The sequence below is a fragment of the Adiantum capillus-veneris genome, chromosome 5 (genome assembly GCF_014529385.1).
Source record: "Adiantum capillus-veneris isolate H3 chromosome 5, ASM1452938v2, whole genome shotgun sequence".
Lineage (NCBI taxonomy): Eukaryota > Viridiplantae > Streptophyta > Polypodiopsida > Polypodiales > Pteridaceae > Adiantum > Adiantum capillus-veneris.
The window spans coordinates 41,404,564-41,415,083 of NC_140935.1; the positions used below are offsets into that span (position 1 = coordinate 41,404,564).

At 39.6% G+C, this 10,520-nt stretch overlaps 1 pseudogene; it reads left to right on the forward strand.

The window, feature by feature from the left end:
* The first annotated feature begins 8,765 nt into the window (after window positions 1-8,765).
* On the forward strand, window positions 8,766-10,227 carry LOC147457198 (uncharacterized; annotated as a pseudogene).
* Window positions 10,228-10,520: the final 293 nt, after the last annotated feature.

A 10,520-nucleotide genomic window follows, 5' to 3' on the forward strand; every position in this document is an offset into this window, starting at 1 on the left:
TTGCTATTTGCTCATGCTACCCTCTCATTGGACCTCCCTAGGGCTAGACAATGACAATTAAGCAGCATAAGTGATAGCCTTCTGACATGTGTCCCCCTTTCCCCTTTTGTGAGAGCTTTAGGTAATTTAATAATTCAATTAAACTCTCATTGGACCCCTTTGCCTCCTTGCCAATAGGAATCAGGCAAGCCATTGGGCTGCTGAATGCTCATTAGACCCCGTGGGAGACTATCCAATAGTCTTCTAGAGGGCTTAATTCTCATTGTTTCTTTTATTAAGTGTTTTTAAATTAATTAAACTATATTTACTCTAGCCTAATTCTCATTGGTCCACCTCCAAGGCCATCCAATAGGAATTGGGTACACCTTCTCTTTGAGTAGCAATAAAGGCTTGTTCAATTATGTGTTGTTCAGCCCTATTTTTTCCAAAAAGTGACTCTTGCAGCAATAGTGTGCATAATGCATCAAACCTTCCAACTTCTAGATTTATTTGGGTCATAAGTCTCCAAGTACTATCAAAATTCTTGTAAGAATCTAGCAAAGCATCAAGAACAATCTACCCAAGGGAATTGTCAGAAATAACTTCACCTACAAAAATAGTTGCTCATTTATATCCTTGACACTAGCAAGGAAAGTGCACATTTCATCTTCCTCATGCATAATCTTTGACTCCAACTCATTACGCACAACAATGCAATTTTAGCTTCATTGCAACTTGTATAAAGAGCAGTCATAATGACCCAAGCTTGTTTTGCAGGTTTTGTTGAATGAATGTGAGGAGTAATAGTCCGCTCCATAGACATTGCAATCAATGCATGAGCCAACATAGCTCTTACATCCAACGAGCCTTCTTAGCCATAGGAAAAATAGTTCTAACAGCAACAATTCTGCCAGCAAAACCTGCAGCATCCTCAACATCACCTATATCCATAGAACCAAGACGTACATCAATGGCTTGCACAGTATTCCAAGCGCCCTTTGACAAAAGGACATGTTGCATCAAGTAATCCCACATAGGGTAATTGTCCCCATCCAATCTATCCTTAGACACAAACATCTTGAACACATTTGTGTAACTTTATGCACTTTAAGCGAGCAGTGATACTTACCAAGAAATGGTAATGATGAGAAAAGAGAATTGGCCCGGGGGGGGGGAGGAAAAAGACAATTTACACTAAACGTGTTTCGCTTATATAAAGCTCAAGAATACATTTGGATCCCCATACATGCCAACCCTACAACATAGTCATACAGACCTGTTAAATTCCCTGAAAGGAGAATCTCCTTTAAGTTCAGGGAAAAAGACATGTATATAGATGCTAAGGAAATGGGTAACACTATCCCCATTGTACATACACCAGCTTCAACAAGTCAATAAAGAGCTCTATTTCCGTGTACATGATTTTTGTTAAAGATTCTCAAAATGAACCTAATGCTTTAGCAAAAGAAAATAAAAGCAACTAAAAGGAATGATAGTTATCCAATTTTCTCAAGGGGTTTCAAGATGTCTTTATTGATGACATCCCTTGTGAGCTACCTCCTAACAGAGGTAATGATGACCATGCAATTGAACTTCTTCCAGGAAGTTCACCGCCTAACAAAACTCCTTATAGAGATTCTCAAGCTCAACAAGAGGAGATTATGCGGCAAGTGCATGAGTTAGTTGAGAAGGGCATTGTTAGGCCTAGCTCATCTCCATTTTGCTCACCTGTGCTATTAGTGCAAAAGAAAGACGACACATATCGTATGTGTGTCAACTATAGAGCACTAAATAGGATCACTATCAAGAATAGGTTTCCCGTTCCAGGGGTAGAAGACCGATTTGATAAGCTACAAGGATCAACCTACTTTACTAGGATTGACCTAAAAAGTGGCTATCATCAAATAAGGATAGTTGATCAAGACATTGTAAAGACCGCATTTTGCACCACATTTGGTCTTTATGAATACATTGTCATGCCTTTTGGCTTGACCAATGCACCAGCAACATTCAACCGCTTGATGGAGAAGCTGTTCAGGCCTCATCGAACCTTCACTGGAGTGTTCTTTGATGATATTATCATCTACTCTAATTCATTAGACGAACACAAGCAACACCTCCAGGTAATATTTCAAGTTTAAAGAGAGAATAAACTTTATGTTGATCGAAAGAAAAGTGATTTTTTCTTGCAAGAGATTTGGAGATGCATATATGGCTGGCAGTTCAACAAAGCAAAGAGGCCGTAACAATAACAAGAACAATGGAAAAAGTAGAGAGCAAAATCCTCGTAGTCCAAGCAAAAACAAGAACTCTAGTAGAGAGCGCAGTGCCAAAAATGTCGTGTTACTATTGCCATAAAAAGGGTCATTACAAAAAGGATTGTCGCAGTTTCCTAAGAGAGCAGAAAAACATGCAAAAAGATAATTCTAGCAAAGGTAAACTTACTATAAAGATTGAGGAGATCAACATGGTTGAGTCTCCCATGCCTACCATTGCAGCAAAGGATGCTCCTCCTGTAGTGATCAATGTTATGGCATCAGTGATTCATGCAGAGGTAGCAGAAGATCCCTTAGATGTTCTCATTTTCACTTCGGATCTCACTCAGATGAGGGTTATGCGCGGAATTGGATTCTCGATTCTGGCGTAAGTTTTCATGTCACACCGCATAGAGATTGGTCTTCCTCTTATGCGTCCATGCAACGCATAGTCAAGGTTGGTGATTCCTATGAGGTTGACATTATTGGCATTGGTGATGTGAAGCTTCAGATGCATAATGGCCCTACTTTTGTGTTGCAGAATGTCAGACATATGCCTAAGCTTACAAAGAGTTTTCTTTTTATAAGGCAATTGGATGACCTTGGTTACACTACAGTATTTGGTAATCGTTCTTGGCTGATCCGCAAGCACAACCTTGTCATGATGATAGGTTGTAAAAATGGATCCATGTACTCTATGTTTATATCGAGGGTGGAATAGTTGATGAGCTGCCATCTACTGAGTTGTGGCATAGCTGGCTAGGGCACATTAGCCAGAAGGGAATGAAAACACTTCAACATTTTGGCTACTTACCTGTGTTAGATTTCACAGATTTTCCATTGTGTGAGCATTGTCTATACGGCAAACAGACTAGGTTTACATCTTCGCCATTGAACAAGAAACTAGGCAAACCCCTAGACTTAGTGCACAATGATTTGTGTGGTCCAATGCCACATAAGACTCTAGGAGGGGAGAAAACTACTTTCTCATGTTCATAGATGATTCTACCAGAAAGGTGTGGGTGTATCTCCTTAAGCGTAAGGAATAAGTCTTTTCTACATTCCAAAAATTCCTCGCCATAGTTGAGAACCAATCAGGGAAAAAGCTCAAAGCTTTTCACACAGACAATGGTGGAGAATATGTCTCCACAGACTTCAAGGATTTTTGCAATTGAAAAGGCATTCGTAGGCAGTTTACTGCTCTATACACACTTGCTTAGAATGGGATAGCTGAAAGAATGAATCGCATGATTCAAGAGCGAGTTATCTCTATGATTTCTATGGTGAAGCTTACTCCAGAGTTTTGGGGGAAAGCTGTTCTGAAAGCAATGCACATTATCAATAGGTCACCTAGTTCTCCTTTGAATTTTAAGATTCCGAAGGAGTTGTGGACTAGGAAAATTCCAAGCTATGAGCATTTACATGTGCTTGGATGTGAGGCATAAGCACATGTGCCCAAAGAACTTCGTTGGAAGTTAGATCCCAGGTTACACAAATGCATCTTTTTGGCTATGGTGCAGATGGATAGATGGGATATCGTCTTTGGCACACAGAATCCCATAAAGTCATTCACAACTCACATGTCATTTTCAGTGAATCAATGATGCACAAGAAGACCATTAAAAAAATTGAGTACATACGCGTTTGATTTGAGTATTGTAGCCTCCGAAAAAACTCAGTTTAGTAGTGATGCACCTAATCTTCAAGTGCAAGTTACTACTATTGATCGAAAGAGAGCAGAGTCTAGCAGTCAGGCATCGAAACTCTATGAGAGAGTATCATGTGCGTCCGAGCAGTTTGAGCCGATATACACCACATTTTGGTCACTGATCTTGGAGAGCCAACCTCCTACAAAGAAGCTATACAGCTAGATGATAGCATTAAGTGGGAGCAAGCTATGCAATGAGAATACAATTCGAATGTGGCTAATGAGACATGGGATTTGGTTGACCTACCATAGGGCAAACATGCTTTACCTTGCAAGTGGGTATACAAGAAGAAGTATACAACGAAAGATCTCGAGCTTAGGTACAAGGCTTGTCTAGTTGCCAAGGGCTTCAAGCAGCAAAAGGTGTGGAGTTTGACGAGATTTTCTCTCCAATAGTCAAGATGAGTACACTTCGCACCATGCTTGGCTTGGTTGCTATCCAAGACATGGAACTTGTCCAAATGGACATGAAACAACATTTCTTCATGGGGATCTAGATGAAGATGTCTACATGACACAACCAAAGGGTTTTGTATGTGAAACTCAAAAGCCAACAAGGATAGAATTGGTTTGTAGACTTAAAAAGGCACTCTATGGCCTCAAGCAAGGTTGAAGGCAGTGGTAGCAAAAGTTCAACAAACTCATGCAGTCTGAGGGTTACATAAGGAGTTGAGCCCACCGTAACGGTGGTTCTTTAATCAACTTGATCTTGTATGAGATGATATGCTCAATGCAAGGAAATCAATTAATGAGATCAATCAATTGAAAGAGATGCTAAGCACTCAGCTTTCCATGGAAATGCCAATCACTTTCTTGGTATGCGTATCAAGAGAGATAAGCAACGTGGAATTCTTGAATTGTCTCAAGAAAAGTACATCCACAAGGTCTTGCACCATTTTAGTATGCACGGGGGGAAGTCATTGAGTACCCCAATGCAAACATACTAAAAACTTAGCAAGGAAGATTCTCCCAAGACCGATGCTCAGAAAGAGGAAATGGCGAAAGTGCCTTATTCTTCAGTAATTGACAGTTTGATGTACGCTATGGTAGCCACAAGACTAGACATTGCACATGCAGTGGGAGTGGTTAGTAGGTACATGTCAAACCGTGGCAAGAGGCATTGGGAAGTAGTGAAGAAAGTCTTCAAATACCTGAAGGGTATAACTAGCAAGTTTTTACGCTTCGAGAGCAGCGGTGCATCTATTGTGGGTTACACGGATGCAAATTATGCGGGTTGTGTGGATAATAGAAGATCCACATCTGGCTATGTGTTCATGTTTGCTGGAGTGGATATCTCTTGGAGATCATGTCTCCAAGACTGCACGTCTTCATCTACCACTGAGACAGAGTATGTTGCTGCATCTGACGCCAACAAGCAAGCCCTATGGTTAGCTCGTCTAGTGGGATATTTGGGCATTCACAAGGTTCCAGTATTGCATTGTGATAGTCAGACTACCATTGCTTTGGCAAAGAGTCGGGTGTTTCACTCAAAGTCAAAACACATAGAAGTCAGATACCATGTCATACGAGATGTATTGACTGGCAAGCGCATTGAGCTTGTCAAGGTTCACACTGATGAAAACCTCGCAGATGCTCTCACGAAGAGCTTAGCCTCGGAGCGGTTTACACAGTGCATAGAGCTTATGGGTTTAGGATGAAGCCTAGGTGATGCTTCATGGACTTTGTATAGACTAACTATACTGACGCCACTATTGGCGACCCTGACCTTCAAGTGGGAGGTTGTTGGGGTGTAGGCCAGGTGGCCATGGGAACCACCCCATATTTACTGTTCTTCTAATAAATATAGGGAGAGAAAGTGAGATTTGACCCTAACTCTCACTTTCTACTCCACTAACCCAAAGCCTATGTTTGCATCTCCTTCCCCCCTTCTCTCCTTCCCCCTCTTGCACTCACTGCACGAGATCCCCAATCCCCCTAGCTCGCACACCGAATGGGGTGTTGCTACTATTGGGGATCACAAGCACAACACCAATGTTGAAATTCAAGTGGAGGTTGGGAAGCTCAACGATGGCAATGTCCATATAGTCCTCATAGGGAACATAACCATCATCATCAATGGGTTCCTCGGACAAGTGTGAAATTGGCAACGAATGGTTTGAGGGTGGCAATAACAACCGAGTAGATGTTAGCGTCGAGCTTTGCAACGGGTGTGATTGTAGGGGCTCACAACAACGGACGTAGATACGGGAATGGGGACGATGGTGTTGCCGACACTGATGGAAACGAAGGGCACGTAGTAGAAAGAGGGATTATATCCCGAGATTGTGGCATCAAATGCCGATCGGACAAACCATCATGCAAGATAATGCTTGGTTGAAAGAGGGGGGGGGCATCAGTTGTTTATAAATAGAGATCTTGAGTTCAACCGGATAGACCTTTGAGATCTCTTGGTATAGTTGCCCACGACGTTAAAATTCCCCCCCCCCCCCCCCCCCCCCCCCCCCCCCCCCTCTCTCTCTACAATCAAATTTGAACAATTTAGAGAGGTGCCATAATCTTGGTCCTTACGACTATGGTGAAGCCTACTTCTCCTTTGCAAAGAGAAAATTTTGTGGTTTTTTCCTTTCTTTGCAAATAAGCATGGATTTCCTTATGTGTTTTTCTCATGAGCTTATAGTTTTGTTGTCTCTATGTCATTGTAGGAAATGAAGAGTTTGATGCCCCCGCCAAAATGAGAGGCAACAGTTCACTCTAACACATGCATTAGCAAGATTCCCACTACACTAGAGTTGAGGGCTCGCTCCTTACTCGAGCTTTGAATTTCAACATTATAAATGGTACTTATTGGCACTTATTTCTTTACATTTTAACACTTAAATTGCTTTTACAACTTTAACTTTTGTGGTGGCACTCAAAAAAATAGTCATTACAATTTTTAGTGCAAAGCATCTTGAACTATTTGGTGGAACAATACATTATCACTAAATCATTAGGTGATTGTTCTACTCTTGGATAACATTTTTGTTGTGAGGGTATTGTTGTTGCAATGGGACAATGGGTAGACCAACTATTGTGAGTACATGGATTGTTTTATGGTCGAATGGGTCATTTATTAACCAACTTGGATGAGTAGGTTATCTCGACATTTTGAATGTAAATCTTTTGAAATTGTTGGATAATGTTTGTTTAGATTTTTGTCCCAATTTAAAATAAGATGTGCTTGCATGAATGGTGATAAAGATAATCATGTGAAATTTCATTGCCAAATGAGGTGGGGAATTCTTCTTTCAGGCAATAAGATCGATACATGCATGCGGTGATATAAATAAGTACATTTTCTCGATGTTATTGAAGCTTGAAATTACCTTTTGCTAGGCTGTTTACTTATTTAGAGATATTTTATTGAATAAGGAGTGCTTGCATAAATGGGGATAAAGATGCTCATGTGCAATTTTTATTGCCAGCAGAGTTGGGAAATTCTTCTTTAAGGCTATAAGATGAATAGGTGGGTATGTCGATTAAGAGAAGCACAAATTTTGGATAAGGTTGAAACATGGTTGGATCAGTACATATGTAAATGTATAGTATAGTACGTACCGTACATTATGGATTAGTATGGTTCAGCACAGTACAATACGATTGCATATGAGTTCAAAAAAAAAAAAAGAATTTGGGCAGATTTGCATGTAGCATTTGTCTCTTTTTTGAGCCACAGTTTGTTGGCATAAATCCACCATTTGCGTGTGTAAAGCTAGGCACAAATCTTAATGGTTTTTTCTGTTTCCAAAGAGCCAAACTAAAGTTTTCACAGCTGACTCTTTTTGTGATATATAATTTTTAAATTTTTGGCAGTTTTATTGCATATCGTATTGTCTAAATTTCATATTGCTCTTTATTATACAAAAAGCATGGTGTAATATGAAATTTATAAAAAAAAAACTCAGGCAAATCTATAAAGAGTACTCTATGGTAATCATGCTTACATATTGGATATTCAATCATTGTCCATAGTGGTGTATGGTGTAATGTGTATCTATTCTGTATCGTTCCTCACGTATGTTTTCAGTGTCCATCTTGATTCAATAGACATGTATTTTGTTTGTCATTGTCGTGTGCCATGTGGGTTTGCTTTTTCCATCTATGATATCATCATGATGTAGTGAACAGGGTTCAACTCTCCTTGTGTAGAGACGTATTTTGTAATCATACCTAGAGAGAGAGAGAGAGAGAGAGAGAGAGAGAGAGAGAGAGAGAGAGAGAGAGAGAGAGAGTTGGGACTTTGCATGCATTGTACATGTGTGTTAGAGTAGAGGAGGGACTTGAGAGTATCTCGTAAGGATGTGACATATGTAAAGGTATGTGCTTGATAATTTTGGTTTGCAAGGCATACAGGTTTCATCAAAGATGAGTCAAAGTACTTTGCTTTAATTCTTTGAAAGGGGAAAAAGACCTCAGCACCAGATGACAAAGCTCACTCATCAGATAACAAAACTACAAAGTAATCCATGAGATAGTTTTTGAAAGATATCTTAGGCTCAAATAGTGAGATGGAAGACATTGTGGAGATAGAGGATATTCTCAAGGTCGTCATGGAGAGTTTGAATGCCCATACTATAAAAGAGATTGAAGGTGTAAGGCAATTAGCTGCTGGCTCACAGAATAGTGTCTCTACAACTACAAAAGTGATTGCACCAACGAAGGCTAAAAAGGTAACCATAAGGAAGTTTTGTCAAGAATGGGTAAATATGTACCCCTTTGTTTTCCAGGTCATTCGTAAGGATAACGATTTTATGAAATTTTCTTGGTGTGCAAAGTGTAAAGTTAAGGGACCTTGGGGCAAAGGAAATGGTTGTAAAACAATCATGAAGAGTTCCATAAGAAAACATCGTAAGTCCAAGGAGCCGTTTGGGCTGCAACAAAGCACTATAGTGAAGGTGGAAAACGGATGAAGACTCATGCAAAGGAAGTCATTAGCAGAAATATGCAAAGGGTCATTGTCGTCATGAAACTTGCATATTTCAATGCAAAAGCCCAGGGCGGTCACTTTTTAGAATGTGTATGCTATCACGTGAGTTAACCGGAGAGGATTATTAAAAGATCAAAATGTATCAAAATGTATACATACAGAGGGGGATGGGGGTTTTTTAAATAGGCACGTAGTGTAAATATAGTATGTATATTGAGGTATTATTAATAACCTCTTGAACGCACGTGATATAGGAAGCTTTTGATAAGTGACCGCCCCGGGTGCAAAAGAGGACTTGGCTATCCGTAAGTATGAGGGGTTGTGTGGTTTAGCCTATTCTTTGAATGTAGAAGAAATGCCCATTTAGCATGACTACTCCTCATACACTAATATGATGGTTGGGAAGGAGTTCATCTTTTGCATATCAAAGTATTAAGATGATTTGCAAAAGCAAAAGTTTTTACAAAGTCCGTTTTATGCATTGATGGTAGATATTGAGACTACGGATAGGTCTTTAGAGAAGCATCTAATCATTTATTTCTCTTTTCTAGCATCTAAAGGTACATGGTACTCCTGAGCTGAAATTACATTTGCAAAGTTTCTCGCAATACCTTATGGGTGTGCCCAAACAAATTTTGATGCAATCATGAAAATCATTAAAGAAGTTGGACTTAGCAAGCAGTAATTGGTTGGAATAGCAACAGATGGAGATAGCTCAATGCGTGGTTGCCATGATGAATTGGTTGCAAAAATGAAAAGAGAGATGCCACATCTCATGATGTTCATTGTATCAGACATAGAGAGGCTCTTGTTGTACTTGATGCAGTTAAATGCTTTCCTTGTTACCTTATAGTGATAGAATTGCTAACAAAGTCTATTATGGCTCTAGTGTAAGGCACATAGGTTTCCACCAAATTTTGTTGAAGGAGATGCACTTGCAAGTCTTAGAAGTTTTACATATTCATGAGGTTTGATGGCTTGCACGAGGTAATAAGATGGAGAGGCTGATGCAACTTATGCCTACAATTCTCAGGTTTTGGAAATAAAATGCAGAGAGTTGGTATGAGAAACTTCATGTTTATAAAGTCCTCTTTTGAATATACATGTTGGCAGATGTGTTGAGGGATCTTAATGTGTTAAATGCTCATTTTCAGAAGGAGAATGTGGATATTTCTTCTATAAGTGCATAAGTCGAGCTAATTGTTGCTTCTTTGAAACGAAAATTTCTTGAGCAGGAGTTTTCAAAAGGCACTCACTTCTTGAAGAAGTTTATGGATGCCACAAAGGACCTTGTTTTTGTGTATGTTATGATGATGGCAAGGAGATTTTGCATGAGCTCTTGTATGCTAAAATTCTAGGCAATGATGCAAATGGGTTGACATTGGATAAGGAAGGGTGTGACATCCAAAGGTGAATAAATTTTGCAAAAAGGTTTGCCTTGAAAGTGATAGAATGTGTAAATGATCGATTTATAGATGTTTATTTCTTCAATGCAGCTAGACTTTTTAGCCCGCATTACTCTCCTTGCAGAAAAAAGATAGATAAAACCAGAGGGAAAAAGTTCTCAAAATGACTTGAGAAATTGCTTTAGAAGTTTGGAAGTTTGGTTGACATCGACAATTGCAAGGCAGAGTTGCTATCATTCACAGGT